This window comes from Myotis myotis, unplaced genomic scaffold (assembly GCF_014108235.1).
Source record: "Myotis myotis isolate mMyoMyo1 unplaced genomic scaffold, mMyoMyo1.p scaffold_m19_p_3, whole genome shotgun sequence".
Classification (NCBI taxonomy): domain Eukaryota; kingdom Metazoa; phylum Chordata; class Mammalia; order Chiroptera; family Vespertilionidae; genus Myotis; species Myotis myotis.
The window spans coordinates 83687983-83706822 of NW_023416335.1; the positions used below are offsets into that span (position 1 = coordinate 83687983).

The 18840-nt window shown below is 37.2% G+C and overlaps 1 protein-coding gene and 1 long non-coding RNA gene across 3 annotated transcripts in view; both read right to left on the bottom strand.

Annotated features, from left to right (window-relative positions):
• Positions 1-18840, bottom strand: part of TSC22D1 (TSC22 domain family member 1) — a 145788-nt gene that overhangs the window by 117464 nt on the left and 9484 nt on the right. The gene's annotated exons all lie outside the window — the stretch shown is intronic.
• LOC118649868 lies at positions 7648-8634 on the bottom strand. The gene is made up of 3 exons (XR_004965766.1): positions 8281-8634; positions 8088-8177; positions 7648-7802 (listed from the first exon to the last, which is right to left on the bottom strand). It is a non-coding gene; the product is annotated as an uncharacterized LOC118649868 (long non-coding RNA).

Consider the following 18840-nt stretch of genomic DNA (forward strand, 5'->3'; position numbering starts at 1 on the left):
GTTGTATGTACAGCAGAAAATTCAAAAAAAGTTTATTTCCTGGACTCTGAGTTTTAACTAATTTTATACTTTTCACATCATAATATTTTTAACAAATATGTTCTTTTAAAATATTACACAGTGCTAGAATAAACACATTCTGCTTTAACTAGAATTCTAAAATTCTTTCCTTCAATTTTCTTGTTGTTGTTAATCCTCACCCAAGGGTATTTTTTCCACTGATTTTTAGAGAAAGTGGACAGGAAGGGGAAAGACAGAGAAACATCGATGTGAGAGAGACATTGGTTGGTTGCCTCCCGCACGGCTGATGCTCTGACCATTGAGCAACAGGCTTGAGCCCTTCAATTTTATTTAAACATAGATCACTTGACAGTTATTTGCTTTGCCATTTCTACCAACCTATGAAAATTTGACAAGGCAATGAAACATAGAAGTAAATTGTAGCAAAACTCAGTATCAGCAACATAAATAATCTAGGAACAGACATTTCTACTGAACCTGAAAAGCCAATATCTAAAGTATATTGAAATGATAATCTGAAATCCCTCTCACATTTAAAGTACTAAAATGAAGAAAGATTTTAAAAAAAAGGTTTTTCTTCTACTTTCAATTTCTAATTTAAATATATATTGATTTGCCTAACAAGGAAGGATAGGACTATAAATGTATAAGAATTTCATAAAAATCCTAGGGAAAATCTTTAATTCTGGTATGTTACTGACTATTCACAGCTTTCGTAGCTAATTCTACTCTCCACAAATGTTGGGAATAAGATCTCTATAGTCACAATCTATGTCTTAAGAAGAAAAACATTGCCAAAGAGAAAATGGTAAAAAAGTAAAATAATATCATCATTGAGTTAACAATTCAGGAAATACGATTTGAAATAAGAGATATGTGAAGTTTAGTTAACATGGTATGGGCTATTATAAACCTTTGTAAATGCCACAATAATTTTTGGACTAAGACCTTGAATTACTATTAAAACAAATTCTCAATTTGCAAATGAGAAAATTTCATGTCACTGTACCTCCATTATCAGTGTAGCTCAGTGGTTGAGTGTCAACCTATGAACCAGGAGGTCATGGTTTGGGGCACGTGCCTAGAGTTGTGGGCTTCATCTCCACTGTGGGTGTACACTGTGGGTGTGCAGGAGGCAGCTGATCAGTGATTCTCTCTCATCATTGATGTTTCTATTCTCTCCCTCCCCTTTCCTCTCTGAAATCAATAAAAAAAAGTTTTAAAAATATAAACTAAAACATATGTATATTGTTCCACATGTTTAAATGTCACTCCTTTAATTTTATTCAGAAGTTAATACCAGATTATAGTATATCTAAATAGAAAAAAAATTTCTATTCTTTCTTCTAAACTTGAATCAAATCTCTGAAACTGTCAAATGCAGTTAGTATTTTTAAATTCTGATTTCTACAGTTTTATGGTGGTCTATTTTCAAAGACATTCCCAAAAGAGCCAAAAATTCCTTTCTTAACCTACCAATGTATGTTCAGAAACATTCCGAACAACCATTCTTTTCACCCCTTTGAAAAATCTTGTAGTCCCCAAAAGACTTTAATTTTTCTCCTCAGAATCTGACATCCCCTTTTGTACTTCCTTCTCTTTTCATTTCTCAAGTAGGTGTAACATAGGAAATGGATAAATGGGAGACGAGAATGTTCAATTGGCTCCTTTACTTTGTTAGCAACGTCAAGCTTTAACTCTAAAACATAAGAAACACAAAGTAAAGTTAGTAAAATGTTCTATGTTAATGGTAGCCAAAGCATAGGACAAACTCTAATTAGCTTCCCTATCTTTGAATGTTTACAAGGTTAACTAGCTTTGCTATCTTTGAATGTTTACAGAGTTAACTAGTTTTTTCTATCCTGTTTAGGAATTTCTCCCAGGAAAATACTAACTCATGAAGTCTATCCCTAAGGTCTGCAAACCATTTACAATGACAGGGCCAATTAAATGAGGCTGCAAATATGTCAGTGCTACACTTGTCAAAATATGTTCTTTTCTGGCAAATGGCTCACTTGGTGTATACTCTCACATGACAACAATTATACTTTTATTTCTATATAAACCAAATACTTATGAAAAAATAGGGTGGTACCGAAAAAAAGGAGTAGAATAAATGTAGAGACAGGCTCAAATTGAAGACTGTCATCACTTAACTGCATGACCAGAACATTTCTCATAGATAAAATGAAGTAGGTTAACATTTTCATAAATGTTCCAAGGAATACTGATTCTGCAGAACATTAATAGGTATTACAGGATCAAAAAAGTTGAAGCTGATAAATAAAACTGTCTCTTTTACAGAATTTCTCAGTCTTTAATAAACTAAAATGCAATGTCAACCTCCAAGATGTATATAACAAAAAGCATTCCCCCAAATTCCTTGGCTATAGACCTAATTTTATTCACTTGAAGAACTAATTAGTATTCCAAAAATCACTAGTTTTGAAACTTTTTATACTAGGTTTTAAAATCCAGCTCAATGATTTTTAAAACTTAAAAACCGGGCACTAACTCATTATCTTAATTAAAAACAAACTGATTAATTTCATTCAAAGGAGATAGTTTTCAGTCCCAAATGGGATTGAGTATGAAGCATGTGATCCTTAGGACATTATGCCACCTAAAATAATGTTTGTATGAAAACTTTTTAAATCACTTGATTAGGGAAATGGGTCTGTTTTGGAGTATTAACAAACTGCTACATGGCATTACATTCTTGTAATGTTCCCCTACCCCCATCAAAAAAGAGAGGAAGGTGTGCTTTGCAACAACTTTTGTGTCTGTAAATTTAATAATGCTGAAGCATTTCTCAAATAATTAGATACAGTATACTCCTAGCCCAGAATTCAGCAAAAGAATCCCTGATGACTCCATTACATGTAATAAATTCATTTTCTCATGCATCTAGAATGGTGATACCAGGTATGGACCATTCTTAGGAGAACTGAGAAAGCAGTCACTCTTTTCCTGTATAGATTAATTTTCTTATGGAGCCCCAGGTAAGAAAAGCTATACCAAAATACCACAAAAACACAGAATCACTGGTTTAGAAGGCAAAATAGAGTATGTAGAAAGTCTCTGAATGTGTAGGCAAGCTTTTACTTTTAATTAACAGTGCTCAAAAGAAAGGAATCATTCTCATCTGACACAGAAATAAGAGCAGTCACCTTTACAAAACTAAGAACTGAGCTAGGTGCACTACGTATTTTATCTCCTTTAATCCTTCCAACAAAAGTAGCTCTCATTGAACAGGTAAGGAAATACCTGTTCATACCAAGGAAATACCTTGGTAAACATTTACATTTACCAAGGTCATACAATGAAGTGGTCATATAAACAACATTAGATACCAGATAAATGCCAAGGCTAATGCTCATTAAACTCGAACTCATTATGCTCAATGCTCATTAATCTACAGCTTAATCAACTTATTTGAATAAAAAAGCTGTCATGCACACCACATATAGCATGACAACTAAGCATAATATAATTTGAATAATTCAGATATACCAACATCCTATGATGCTTCAGGGTACCAGACAAAAATCATGACTTTTTGTATCCTTTGTATCTTTTCACAGTGCTAACACACATAACAAGCATTCAATAAATATTTCTTAACTAAATCATCACAATACCAGTAAAGGACAAAAGTACTAGGCTAACAGGCAATTGCTTAAATTAGCCAAGGTAATTTTTCCAAAGTAATTTATATAGCTAGATTTACAGATGCAGGCAACAAAATTGTTTAGGAAATTATAAATTACCACATATTCTCCACCCCTTTTAATGTTCTTCTATTACCTTTCTATTTCTGTTTCTCCTCCCCTACTCATGTATTAAGCCTCTAACTCAAACAATTGGCATTAACGGCATTTATGTAACATATTCAATAAGCTCAAATATAGCACAACTTGATTTTTGTTAGGCCTATGTGCCCACTTGTTAAAAACTTTTGTTTTTGCAAACTGGAGTGATTTCTTAATAAGCTAACTTAGTAGGCTACTGATAGGTTTTCATGAGCTAAGAATCTGAGTACAACTGGAAACACAACTAAAACTTTAAATATTAGAGAAAAAACTCAAAGTGGATCTTTTAACCTGTTTTACAAAAAGTAACCCTACTTTTAAAACACTCTCTCTTCAATTAGGTTGCCTACATGGATAGAGGAAAATGGCAAATTTAAGCTATCAAAAGCATATCAGTGAGTAAAATTTCTTGAATGCCATTAACTTATACAACTTGTAAAAATTACTGGCTTTCAGCAACTTTTGACTATTTATTATGGAACACGTGAATAAGATTCATGATACATTACTATTAAATAACTTAAACTGTTATGTCCTTTGAGATAGATCTTTACTGTTAACTACAATTCAAAAGAAAAATCCTAAGTGCTTCTAAAGCTCCAATGTTTATAAATCAGGAAAAAATATAATGAAAATAAAGGAAAGCAGCTCTACTGCAAAAATTTTGAATTAAAAGAATACCTCATGCAATTTCTTATATTAAAAAAATAAACTCCCTCTTTTATAACAATGAGTAAAAAGACAAGGCAAATCCTGGTTTTCAACTTTATATAAAAGCATTCATATAAATTAGCATTTTCTTGTTCCAATAAGCATACGATGCAAATATAAGCTATAACCATTACAAATTAAAGATCATAGTCATAAAATATGCTCTTATGATTCAAATGCTTAAAGTGAGTTTTCTACTTTAAAAGTATTATAATGTAATTTGATTAACATTATGCTTAAAAAATAACCTAAATATCAATAGCTTATAGTAAAAGCTGACATTAATGGAACGCTACTATCTGATTTATTGAAATGTTCATGTCATAAAACTGTTATATTCATTTACTCCTCAGAAACTCTATTCCACATAAGCAAATTTTCCAAATTTAAAGTTCACTCTTTCACAAAAATTTGGAAAATTTAATTTTCAAAATGTAGTAAGACAAACTAACTATATTAAAATTGAAAGGATCATCATTAGGAACATTAGTCATTGCACAACTCTATAACGAAGAACCAATTATGTCTATAGAGCCAAATGCCTGGTAGACTAACGACTGTTTTTTAATAGTTGCCAGTTGCCACCTCTTACTACTGCTTATCAGTGGGCCAGGGCAGTCACCAGAATGATTAAGAGTATAAGCTTTGGAATCAAATCACCTAGTGCACTGGTCGGCAAACTCATTAGTCAACAGAGCCAAATATCAACAGTACAACGATGGAAATTTCTTTTGAGAGCCAAATTTTTTAAACTTAAACTATATAGGTAGGTACATTGTTATTAACTAGAAGCCCAGTGCACAAAAATTTGTGCACTCGGGGGGAGGAGGGGGGATCCCTCAGCCCGGCCTGTGCCCTCTCGCAGTCTGGGACCCCTTGGGAGATAACGACCTGCTGGCTTAGGCCTGTTCCTGGGTGGCAGAGGGCAGGCCCAATCCCTAGGTGCAGCCCCTGGTCGGGCTCAGAGCAGGGCTGATTGGGGAGTTGGGGCGCCAGCCCCTGTCATGCACAGAGCAGGGCGGATCGGGAGGTTGCGATGCCACCCTCAGTCACGCTCAGGGTAGGGTCGATTGGGGGGTTGGGGCACCGCCCCCATCACACTCAAGGCAGGGTCGATGGGCAGGTTGCGGCGCCACCCCCTGTCACTCACAGAGCAGGGCCAATCAGGGGGTTGGGGCGCTGCCCCCTGTCACTCACAGAGCAGGGCCCATCAGGGGGTTGGGGAGCTCCCCCCGTCACGCACAGAGCAGGGCCGATCAGGGGGTTGGGGAGCTCCCCCCTGTCACTCACAGAGTAGGGCCAATAGGGGAGTTGGGGCACCGCCCCGTCACACACAGAGCAGGGCGGATCAGGGGGTTGGGGCACCGCACTCTGTCACACTCAGGGCAGGGCCGATGGGGAGGTTATGGCTCTACCCCATCGCACACAGAGCAGGGCCCATGGGGGGCAGTTGGGGCGTCTCCCTCTATCACCCACAGAGCAGGGCCGATCAGGGGATTGGGGCACCACCACTGTCACACTCAGGGCAGGGCCGATGGGGAGGTTATGGCTCTACCCCGTCACACACAGAGCAGGGCCTGGGGGGGGGGGAGGGGGGCTGGGGCGCCGCACCCTGTCACACACAGAGCAGGGCGATCAGGGGGTTGGGGCACCGCAGCCTGTCACACACAGAGCGGCAGGGCGATCAGGGTGTTGGGGAGCTCCACCCTATCAGGCACAGAGCAGGGCTGATCAGGAGGTTGGGGCGCCTTCCCCTGTCACGAACAGAGCAGGGCCGATAGGGAGGTTGTCACACACAGAGGTTGACCCCTGTCACGCTGATCCCGTTGCCGGGAGGCCTCGCGGCTCCACTGATCCCGGTGCTGGGAGGCATATTACCCTTTTATATTATATAGGATAGAGGCCTGGTGCACGGGTGGGGGCCAGCTGGTTTGCCCTGAAGGGTGTCCTGGATCAGGGTGTGGGTCCCCACTGGGGTGCCTGGCCAGCCTGGATGAGGGGATGATGGCTATTTGCAGCTGGTCACACACCCTTCAGGGTGGGGGTCCCCACTGGGGTTCCTGGCCAGTCTGGGTGAGGGGCTGAGGGCTGTTTTCTGGCTGGCGGGTGACTGAAGTTCCCAACCGCTCCTTTTTTTCTTTTTTTTTTTATTCTGGGCCAGCTTTAGCTCTAAGGCTTGGCTCCAGCTCTTAGGCCTCCGCTGCTGAAAGCAGGTTTCTGGCCTTTGTTTACCTTCTGTATTTGAAACAATGTTGCGATCCTGCTGGCTGAAGTCCAGCAACTAAAGCAGGTTTCTGGGGTTTTGTTTAGCTTCTATATTTGTAACATAGTTGCTTAGAGTTGCAGCTCAGAGGCCGGCAGCGGCAGGCGGGGAATGTTGGAGTCCTCTGTCACTGAAGCAAGCAAGCCTCATGTTCGCTTTAAGCTGCCTGGCTGCCGGCCGCCATCTTGGCTGGCAGTTAATTTGCATATCGCCCTGATTAGCCAATGGGAAGGGTAGCGGATGTACGCTAATTACCATGTTTCTCTTTTATTAGATAGGATTAGGGTACTCCTAAGGCTTAGGAAGAGCCACACTCAAGGGGCCAAAGAGCCACATGTGGCTCGCGAGCCGCAGTATGCAGACCACGGACCTAGTGGAATATTAGCTCCATCATTTAGTAGTTATTTGACCAAGTTACTTAACAATATTTTACTGATAGTAATATTTCAGCCAATTATATAGTAAAAGAAATTTTAGAATTATCTGGCACGTACTACTCAGCACCCCTATGGATTTATCATGAATCTTATATAAATTTACCAAGGAAGAGCTAAAGGGGTTGCTAATTCAAATACTATGTATCTTCAATAAGCACTAAACATACTTGTTCCTAAAAGAATTGGGATGCAGCAAGGTAATTTATTATTATGGGGTTCAAGAATGGAGACATGAGCCCTAGCCAGTTTGGCACAGTGGAAAGAGCATCAGTCTGCGGACCAAAGGATACCGGGTTCGATTCCGGTCAAGGACATGTAACTTGGTTTCAGATTCCCCTGCAGGAAGCAACCAATCTATATGTTTCTCTCACATCTATGCTTCTCTTTGTATTTCCCTCTCTCTTTCTCTTCCACTCTCCCTAAAAATCAATGGGAAAAATATTCTTGGTGAGGATTAACAAACAAACAAAAAAGAATGGAGACAACAAATAAATAAAATACCTACTTTGGACTTATCACATCTTCTCTTGATCTTGATCCACCCTTTCTCCCTGGAACCTTACAACAGGTAAAAATTCCTAATAAAATAACTGGTTGCACAAACATACAAATCCTGCTGTCATTTCAGAGAATAACTGGTAAATAATGTTTGGTAGATCCCCCAAAGAGGAAAATAACACAATGATGATGAAGAAGAGCTTAGGATCAGCCAAATCAGGAGTACCAACCAAAGATAAGACATGGCTCTATGCTTGACTCTAAAAGAGAAGTTAAGGCAATCTACAGTGATTAAGCCCTTTAAAAGAGAAAGAAAAGGAAAGACCCAGACTACTGATAGCTTACCGGCATCTGAGCAATGGACAGCACAGAGCTATAGTCAAAACCAGAGATTTTTCTCAATCCACTTCAACCACCCTGAAGCAAAGCAAAACTCTTGAAGAAACAAAAATCAAGCAAAAAGATAACTTAAAAAAAAGCTTTTTTTCCAAAATAAATTTGCTATTATAATTCACTGAATAACGTCTTTAAAAATTACCTTTTAAAACATAAGAGTATTTCCTCCATAGGAATCGAACCCTTCATTGCTGAAAATACCACAACAAAACTGTCTAAAAGGACAAAACTAAGAAAAAATTAATTTAATATTAAACATAAGCAAGAACTTCCTTATGCAAGAAGGTGGTCTGAGTTATCCATTTCTTTAAAAAGAGATTAAAAACATCTGAAATAAGAGAAATCAGCTTCCCTTGATACAATTATTTGATTTACTGTGTTGAGAAAGATAATTTAAAAAATATATCAAAGAAAATATTGAAGAATATTTATTATAGTAAAATATGTAAATTAGTAATTGTCTACAAAATACCTTGTAAAAAATAACTAAGATGTCATTTATTCATCAGTAATTTCACTAAAAATAAAATTACTAATTACTTACATTTTAGCATCTACTAAGGACTTATAATTTTACTACTCAAAGTATCCTCAGCAATTTCTATTTGTAGAGAACTTTTATTTATAATGTTATTAATTTCTTACAGCTGGAAAAATATGAAGCACTTATTTTACAATAGGAAAAAGCAATATGGAGCAGTAAAGTGATTTGTCAATAGTTAAATGATACAGTGGAGTCAGATATGACTAAAAAAATACTCTCTTTATATTTGCCCATAGCTCAACCAATAATACTATCTGGAATTTGTTATGTTCATGCTTCCTTAAAGTAATATACCAAACATAATCTAACACTCAAAAGGTGAACATTCAATACCGTATCATGTTTCTGTGTGTGTGTGTATGTGTGTGTGTGTGTGTTTTAATTTCTAATGTCAGGCTATAAAACTGATACTTTCCTAATGTTACCTTACATGTCTCAGAATCCTATTTCTTTTCCTTCCCTTCCTTCATCATCTTTGAGATGGTAAAGCTAGCAAATCTAAGGCTTAAAAAGAAAAAAGCCTAAAAAGGGACCAGAAATGCTACACAAAAATATTCCACATGGCTTTATTTTGTGACAACAATTTCAAGCAGTTTTAGAAGCCTTTACATTCCAGAGCTGTATTCCAAAGGATTAGGTTACCAGTGTTCAACTTCTGTATAAGTGGAGTGTTACCATATGTGGACTGGGTCCTTACCTCCTTTAGCTTTCCTAATGAGGGTAAGGTCACTGGTTTAAAGCATTAGCTCAGATTGCAACCACAAAGAGAATGTGCCTCTATTTCTATTCCTGACAGAAGAGGAATTACTGAGTCCTCATTCCCCATATTAAGGAAGCAACTAGACATTCCAAGTAAAGTCACCACTTTCCTAAAACGCAGTAGTGAACAAGCCACTACACAGCACAAAACCTAAAAGGGGCCTCCATCCTATATCCAACTAAGTCCAGACTTCTCAATCGTGCCTTTAGGCTCTTCAAAGCAAGCCTTATCTTCTATATTCCTATATATAGACACTATCTCCTACCAACTTAGACTATGTCCTAAGTTCTTTTCTATAAGTACTCCCTGTACCTTGAACCTTTTTTATGTGTTTTTTCTATACTAAAATGACTTGCTAATCCCCACAGCAATCAAACTCTTCTCAAATGTCACCTTCTCCAAAGCATGTGATCTTCACCTTCTAACACCCAATACTGCTTTATTAGTATCTCTTAAAATTTACCATATCCTACTTTGTCATACTTTTCCCATTTGTTGGATTTCTATCCTGCCATTCCCTAAAATATTTCAAGCAGCTTACAAAAATAAATATAAATATTAGAAGAGGAAATAAATTATAATTAGGTGAAAAAACTAAAACAAAGGACGAAAAATAATAGGAGAATATATGGAACTTGTTACCTGTTATCTTTTTCTATGTATGTATGCATATTATATATGTACTGGTATACACACACATTTATCCTTGAGTTCAACTGTAGGGTCTCCTTAAGGACAGATAGGTCAAGTGGGTACTAAAATTATCAGGGAGAATCACTTTGTAAATTATGTAAATGTCTCACCACTATGATGTACATCTGAAACTAGTATTGAATGTCAACTGTAATTTATAAACACATTTTTAAAAATTCTTTTTTTAATTAAAAATAAAAGGAGCCCTAACTGGTTTGGCTCCGTGGATAGAGCCTCGGCCTGCGGACTGAAGGGTCCCAGGTTCGATTCCGGTCAAGGGCATGTACCTTGGTTGCGGACATATCCCCAGTGGGGGTGTGTAGGAGGCAGCTGATCGATGTTTCTAACTCTATCCCTCTCCCTTCCTCTCTGTAAAAAATCAATAAAAATATATTTTTAAAAATAATAAAAATAAATAAATAAAAGGATAAAGATAGTGCTGTGCATATAACTATTAAATAAATGACATGCTTTCAAATACCTAGGAGACTTTGGACTCTAAGGGCAATTCAAAATGTGCTTTTAAAAAATTACATTCCTTTATATGTACACATTCTCAAAATTTAAAAATGACAAACACACTGAAAAAAAAAAGGCACCAATATATAAAGAAATGTTTTGTGGTACTTCAATGTCAATAAAATAAATTACTCACTCACATTTAGTGTCTTCATAATATTAATGCTTTTCACATTTTAAATAAATCTATACCATCTCCTTTTTGATAGATACCTAGGAATGCTCAGGAAAAAAATAATTCATCCTCTGTCCATTATCTGGAAGAGATTGGCAAGAGAATCCAGTTGTATGAAAAGGAAGCAGGCAAAGGTGTCTATGACCACTAAATGTAAAGAACCCACCCTAAAATATCAGTTCATATTCACTTGGATTTCTTTTTACTACTATATATATTTGGGGACACATTTGCTTTGGATTAGATACAGAAAAACCCTATGAAAATATTAAATGGCCAAAAATCCTACCTGAAGTTTAAAACACCTTTAAAACCATAGCTGTAGATAATAGCTTTTCTGGGAAATTAAGTTATATATTTTCTTTCTTAAAATGAGAAGAGAAACACATTGCTTTAAGGAAGAAGCTGAGAAAGTAAATATAGACAGAATTTTCATAAATTGAGAAATTTGCTAACCAAAGGGTTCCTGTACCAAATCATTTTACAGTGGAAATCACTATACCTCTAATTTACTTCACTCATTAATAACAGAAAAACATAATTTCCTAACTGATCTTTCCTGTTTGTAGGTGTACCCCCACCCCAGTACAAATTACAGATTCCTTTTATACCAATCTTCCTCGAAAATCATTTAGTCAACAAGAGTTAAGGGCCAAATCACTGCCCAATTCAATCTTCAGTCATTTCCTATCACTTCCTGAGACAAACTTAGTAAGTACAACTGTTGCTTTACTGATGCCCAGAATGTTTTCCTTACTTCCTCTCATTTGTATTCCTATTCTCCTGCCTGAAACATTCTCCTTCAACCCAAAACTTTCAAAACGTCAGTTCAAATAACACTGCTTTCCTGATCAATCAAAGGTCAATTTTATCCTATCTGTGAACTTTGAATGCAATTTCTAATGCCATTTTGGAGACTACAGTTCCAATTCCAATCTAAGAAACATTTTATAGCACTATGTCTGAGAATTCACTTAACCTCTCTGAACTTGTTCCTCCATCTATCATATAAACCAAGGGTTGAATGAGATCTCAAGATTTCCAGCTCTAGTTTCTTAATTTCATATTTCATGTAGTTTAAAACTGTTATTTTGCATTTGCATAGTCATATAATTTCCCCACATATATGTTGTATGCACTCCCTCTGAGAACAAGAATCGTGTCTGATTGAAGCTTTACTAGATTATGATTTACACCTACTCAATATACCCATTTGATAGATCAGTGAAGGGGAGACAGAGATAATCTATATATATAAAAGCCCAAGCAACCGAATGACGGATCGACCGGTTGCTGTGACACGCACTGACCACCTAGGGGCAGATGCTCAACGCAGGAGCTGGCAAATGGTGATCAGTGTGCTTCCACAGCAGGAGTGCCGCTCAGCTGACCAACCAGACCTATCCCAGCGGCCCACCCGTCTGGCGGCAGCCACTCACAACCTCAGTAGTCCTACAGGTCTAATCTCCGGAGAACGGACCCGTACCTCTGGCATGATCCCAACAGCGCCGCTGGCCTCCTGGAAGTTGTCCTTGGGCACTACAGCCACTTCCCCTCCCTAGACGCTCCGCAAGGAAGAAATGATATAAGAGCAGCCGCCAGGTGGCTCCCAACAACAGGCGCGAACTCAGCGGGATGGATCCGGATCCTGGGCCAGCAAGGGCATCCCACCACCCGCCCAGAAGGCCAATCACATCCCACCCTCCCCGGACCCCCTTGGGACGGGCACCAGACGCAGGGCTCATGGCTGGCACTGCTGCGGCAGCAAGAGCCTCTCCCAATCAGGATTGACTGGGCGCGAGCCCACAGCAGGCGCAGTGGGGCTGGGATGAGCAGAAGTAGCAGGCAGTGTTGGACTACGAGTTTCGGCCCAATCCCCACAGGCCATGCCAAGGGACCCCACCCGTGCACAAACTTGTGCACCGGGCCTCTAGTTTAATAGGTACAATAACATATCTGGAAAAAACTGAATCTTACTTCTTGTCTATCAAAACGGCTGTGCCATTTTGTTTATTGATAACAGGATGTCAAAGTATTTGGCAGTATTTATCTCCCTATGTTGGATGTTTGTAGGGTTTTTTCCTGCTACATGTCTAAATTCACTTATTCAACAAATATTTCAGAAAATACTATGAACCAAGCACTATCGCATAAAGTAGAAATACAGATGTAAACTAAATGCGTAAGGTCCTTGCTCTCATGGAGTTTATATACTTGAGTACAAGAACAAGATTAGCATCCCCCTGCCCCAAAATTTCCAAGATAAAAACAATAGCATTTGAGGATATAATGAGATAAGAAATATTTGCAGTTCCTAGTGCCTTCCGATGCATTTAAGTTGACTGAGGAAACAAAAGAATACCTTCGTTCTAATCATATGCTACAGAGGCAACAGACCACAAAAGTTAAGATCACAAACTCAGAACTTAAATTCCAGCTTAAGTCCCAGCCCTCACCCAGTAGCCTTGTGACCTTGAATAAATGACTTAATCTCTCTATTCTTCAGTTTCTTACCTGCAAAATGGGGATAAATAATGGTACTTAATAATAAATAAGGTTGTCCTGAGAATTAAGTTGATATGTGTAAAGTGAATGTAAGTACTATAATTCAACTATTCCTACCACTTTTACTACTATTATTACTAAACTGGTGTAGAGTCTGTCTATGAACAAGCTAAAATCAGTACATAACACATAATAGCAACCCACTATTTAATTACTGACCAAATAAATGAACCAAATACTCAATTTTTTCCTCTGTGAAAAATGAACAAAAGCATCTTACCAACTTTTAAGACTGTTAGGACTCAAGAGGACATAATCTATTGCAAAATGCTTTGTTAAAACAACCCCCTAAAATCACACAAGAATAAGGTTTTCATTACTATCACCCCTAGACATAATAGCAAAACTGCAATGCTAGACATTATTTCCATTGTACATTTATACCTTCAAAGTATTCCTAACAAGTCCAATATGTTATTTGTTACCATGTGACTAAAGTCTAAGGAAGATACTAAGAAAGCCTAATAACCAAAAAAATTCCTAACAAGTCCATTATGTTGTTTGTTACCATGTGACTATATACTAAGAAAGCCTAATAACCTAAGAAATTAGATAACTAGATGAGCTGGGAGAAAATGAAGTCTCATAACAATAAGCAATTTTATAATCAGTCAATCTACAATTTACTCAGAAAAATAATACTCGGGCATACACACAAGGTATTAGGAGTTCCAATCTGAGAAGTGAGCCCATATACAAAAATAATCTGGGAGACCTGGAAAAATATGATGTTACCTCATCTGTCCTAAGAAGTTCAGAGTAACTCCTTATGGCTCCAAGGACGAGAAAGAGCAATACCATTCACCATGATCTAAAGTTAATACTCAATAAAAATCAAGCCACAGTACATCTTCTCCCCAGTCAACACAAACATGGTTTTAAGCCAGATCATCAAGTTTAACACTACGTCCACAAAAAGTATAAGAAAACCTTCAGAGACTCTCAGAACTAGCCTCTGAGGATCACTGCACTACCACATCAGATTCTACATTTTCCCTTCGCTAAAGGCCTCATCTCTTAATGTGTTTTACTCCTATTTAATGCCCATATATAATCAATAAAATTTATTGCTAATTCTGATCACTGCCAAACCTTTTTCATGGTTCCTCTGCTTTGACATAATCCAATACTTACTGGTTTAATAACAAGTAACTACAATAATCTAAGTAAAATAGATCAGCTAGGAATTTTAAACAAATAATTAACTCAAAGTTTACTAAAATGTTTAAGAAAGAAAACTCTCTTAACAGACAAAAGTGTCATTTTATAAGTTAAATGTTTATATTTTCAACAACTGGAACTACACCAAAGGATTTCCAAGTTAGCACTTAGATATTTAAGAATCATTATATGCTAAATAACTGACCCAATCAAAAGTAGGTAAAGAATACTGATATTCTAATTTTAAAATGGGCTTCTATTTTATTTTGTTTTGTTCAAGCTGGAGAAATTTTATTGGCATAAACATCAGTAAATACAAACTAGCATAAACCTAAAACAAAATGCTTGTTAAAAGCAGCAACGTCACATTGATTTTTTGGCTCACAAAGAACAAAAAGTAATCAATTAATTCTCAATAATCTCTATTAAAGGAAAAAATAGTAGTATCAAACGATCACATATAAAGAACTTATTTACCTTTCAAATATGTCACAACAGTATTTTTAAAACAATAAGTTGCCCTTGTGCCAATATTAAAAATATTTTTCATTTATTCATGAATAAACGAGTACCTAACTGTCTGTAAGTACCTAGAGTCTGAAATATAGTTTAGCTATATAGTAGCAACCAAACATTCCCGTCCTGAAGCTTAAAATCATCAAGCAGATAATCACAAAAAACAAAAATTATAAACTATTGCCCTGACCAAGGGACTCAGTTTTTGGAGTGCTGTCCCATACACCAAGAGGTTGCGGGTTCAATTCCTGGTCAGGGCACATACCTAGATTACAGGTTTAATCTCCAGTTGGGGAGAGTATGTGAGGCAATCTATCGATTTCTCTCTCTCACATCAATGTTTCTCTCCCCACCCCTGCCTTTCTCTCTCTCTCTAATATCAATAAAAACATATCCTTGGGTAAGGATTAAGAATTTTTTAATTAAAAAAATTACAAACTAAAATAAACATTGAACAATATTAACAAAAAACCTCAACTTAGATTGGCAAGTTAGAGAAGGCCTCTCAAAAAAGTGACAGTTAAGCTTTAAGAAGGAATAAAGGGGAGGTGACATAGGGGATGTTCAGGTACAGAACAGAATATGCCAAAGCCTAGAAGAAAAAGTAAGAATACATGGCAACTAAAGGAACTGAAGGACAGCAGTGGGAATGCAGCAGAAGGTGAGGGAGAAAATGACACATAAGGCCAGAAGTAAACAAAAACAGAAGGTATTTTCTTAAAAGAAATGGAAGGCTTTAAAGGGCTTTTGGGTGAGTGATCTGAAAAGATTTCCATTTTAAGAATATCATTTTGACTACAAGATAAAATATTAGAGAAAGGCCACAATGTTTGCAGAATGCTAGTGAGAGGCCTTTACAGAGTAAGAAATACTACAATGAGGATGACTAAAGGAGAAAATTTGAGAAGTTAGGTAGTTTGTGATCTGTTGAGATTGAGGCCTACAAGAATGCAAGTAGAGATATCATAAAGGCAGACATCTATCAATCAATCAAAACTAAGAGGAGAAGTGTGGGCTAGTGATATGCATTCAGGAGTTGATAGCATACAGACTGTATTTAAAGCCATAGAACAGATGATTGATTACCTGGATAAAGGTAGTGGGAAGAGGACTCAGAAACCCAAAGAAGCTCCAGCACTGCGAGTCTGATAGAGGAAGTAAATCTGAAAGAGACTGAAAAAAAATGGCCAGAAGCATGGGAAGGAACTAAGAAGGATATCATGGAAAGCAAGAGTTACAGGAAGGTAATAAAACAAAGGTCAATTTGGCCAATGTCACCAAAAAGTCAAGATTTCCAGGTCAAACTGACTTGTAACAACAACAACAAAAAATACAAGGGAGTGTAGGGGAGTGGGAAGAGACACAGACAGATGAGGAGGACATTTTTATATATGTGACCTAGAAAAAAATTATTATAAAATCTAAAACTCATAAATATTTCTTCAAAATAATGTAAACAGCCCTGGTAGGTGTGCCTCTGTCGGTTTGGTTTCGTCTGTGCACCGAAAGGTTGCTGCTTGGATTCCCAGTCAGGGCACATGCCTGCGTTAGGGGCTGGATGATCCCCCAACCGCCTCCCCCACCCCCAAAGTAGGGTCTGCAGGAGGCAGCTGATCAATTTCCCTCTCACATCCGTGTTTCTTTTTCTCTCTATCTCCCTTCCTTTCTCTAAAAATCAATTTAAAAAACGCTTTTTTAAAATAATAAAAATAAAATAATGTAAACATGCCTTAAATTTTTTCCCTCATGTAATCTTTCAATAAGCCATTAAAGCAGGGGTCCTCAAACTACGGCCCGCCAAAAACATTTATCCGGACCGCCAGGTGTTTCTGCCGCAGCTGCCTGTCCTGCTTAGCAGCCCACTCGTCCAGGGCCCGCAGTGCGCATGTGTGGAATGTGTGCCGCACTCTCCGACTCCTCCTCTCAGTCTCAGAATGAAACATCTGAAATCTCCAACCAGATCTAGACTAACTGATGCACACTTGCATCACTTGTTACGACTAGCAGTGACAAATATGGAACCGGACAGCGACCATCTCATTAGCCAAAAGCAGACCCATAGTTCCCATTGAAATACTGGTAAGTTTGTTGATTTAACTTTACTTGTTCTTCATTTTAAATATTGCATTTGTTCCCGTTTTGTTTTTTTACTTCAAAATAAGATATGTGCAGTGTGCATAGGAATTTGTTCATAGTTTTTTTTAAAACTATAGTCCGGCCTTCCAACGGTCTGAGGGACAGTGAACTGGCCCCCCGTTTAAAAAGTTTGAACACCCCTGAATTAAAGCATATTCTTGCCATGACATAGTCAACCCTAACAACACAGTGACATGGAAAAAAACCACTAGGATGCTAATATTGCAAGATCAGAACAGATCATGCTTTGCAGTTTCATATTTTTAATTCAAACTTTCTAAACAAGAAATATAGTTGTTTTGCAATTCTGAAACCAATATTACAAAGACTGAATTCAAATTATTAGAAAATTAAAATGATTTTCCTGAAAATATAATTCTCATATAATTTTCAAAAGATATAAAATTTAACATTAATTCATTTAACATTTGAATTTCTACTGCATCCAGGTACACCACTGTGATGACTTTACCCACTTTTTTCTTGTCAAGAGCTCACAGGTAAATGTTGGTATGTTCTATAACAATTTCCATTACTTGTACTAATACACACATCAATGAAGCCTCCCTTTTTTCACGTTTTCAGCCACTCTATTGTTTATGGGCATCAGCATTACCTCTTCTTGTCGTTCTGAGTAGTAAAATCAGCACTAGATTTTGATTTTAAAAAAATGGCTTTTTATCCTAGCTCTGTTTTACTGCTATGTGTGGAACCTCAGACAACTCCTTTGACCTCTCCAATAAACAAAATAAGCTTCAGTTTATTCACCAGTAAAATAGAAAAAAATTTAATTCATAAGGCTGTTGAGATGGTTAAATGTGAAAATAAATATTAACTAATTCTAACATTTTAATCACTTCTATGAATTGAAGTGTTATTTCTGTTAGATATAAGCAAAGCAATTCCACTCTTAAAATTTACATTATAAATTTTATAGATCAAATCTTGGAGCAAATCCTTTATTAAAATTCACAAAGTTCTTAAATTTAATAATGTAGTATTCCACTGTTAAGATAGGTGTGAATAGTAAACACACACGTATTTTTATACTACTTTCCTAAAAATCTCACAAAAGTGACAAAAGGGATATTTTTTTAAGATATAAAGATACAAGGTCACAAAAACTAAGAAAACAATAGCAACAAAAATTTGAAAGCTGGAAAACAGATGGCTGAGTGACAAATGACTTAGCAAAACACTAGGAAATCAAATCTCTAGCAAATAGTGGAGAAAACCAAGAATAAACCCAATTTAAACTATAAAATCCCCAAAAGACTCAGGAATTGGCAATACCACATAACATCTGATGTGGGATGAGAGAGAGAGAGAGGGTGCTAAAATAAGGACGATGGTTTAAAAGTCTCTTTAAGCAGCAAGCCTCACAGATCCCAAATGCCCCTCTCCAACCCAAACAGAAAAAATGAAAATACATTCTCTGGAGAATATGAAACACAAGATCCCAAGATTGAGGAAATCAGGCACAGGAGTAGGCAGGAGAACATACTGAAAACAGAGTGGAGACACATTTATGAGGATGCTAAGACTCCTCAAGACTCTTTCTTTACCCCATTCTCCTCTCCTCTTCCCTCAAAATGTAGGTAAGGCCTTCATGCAAGAAATCAAGAGCTTTCTA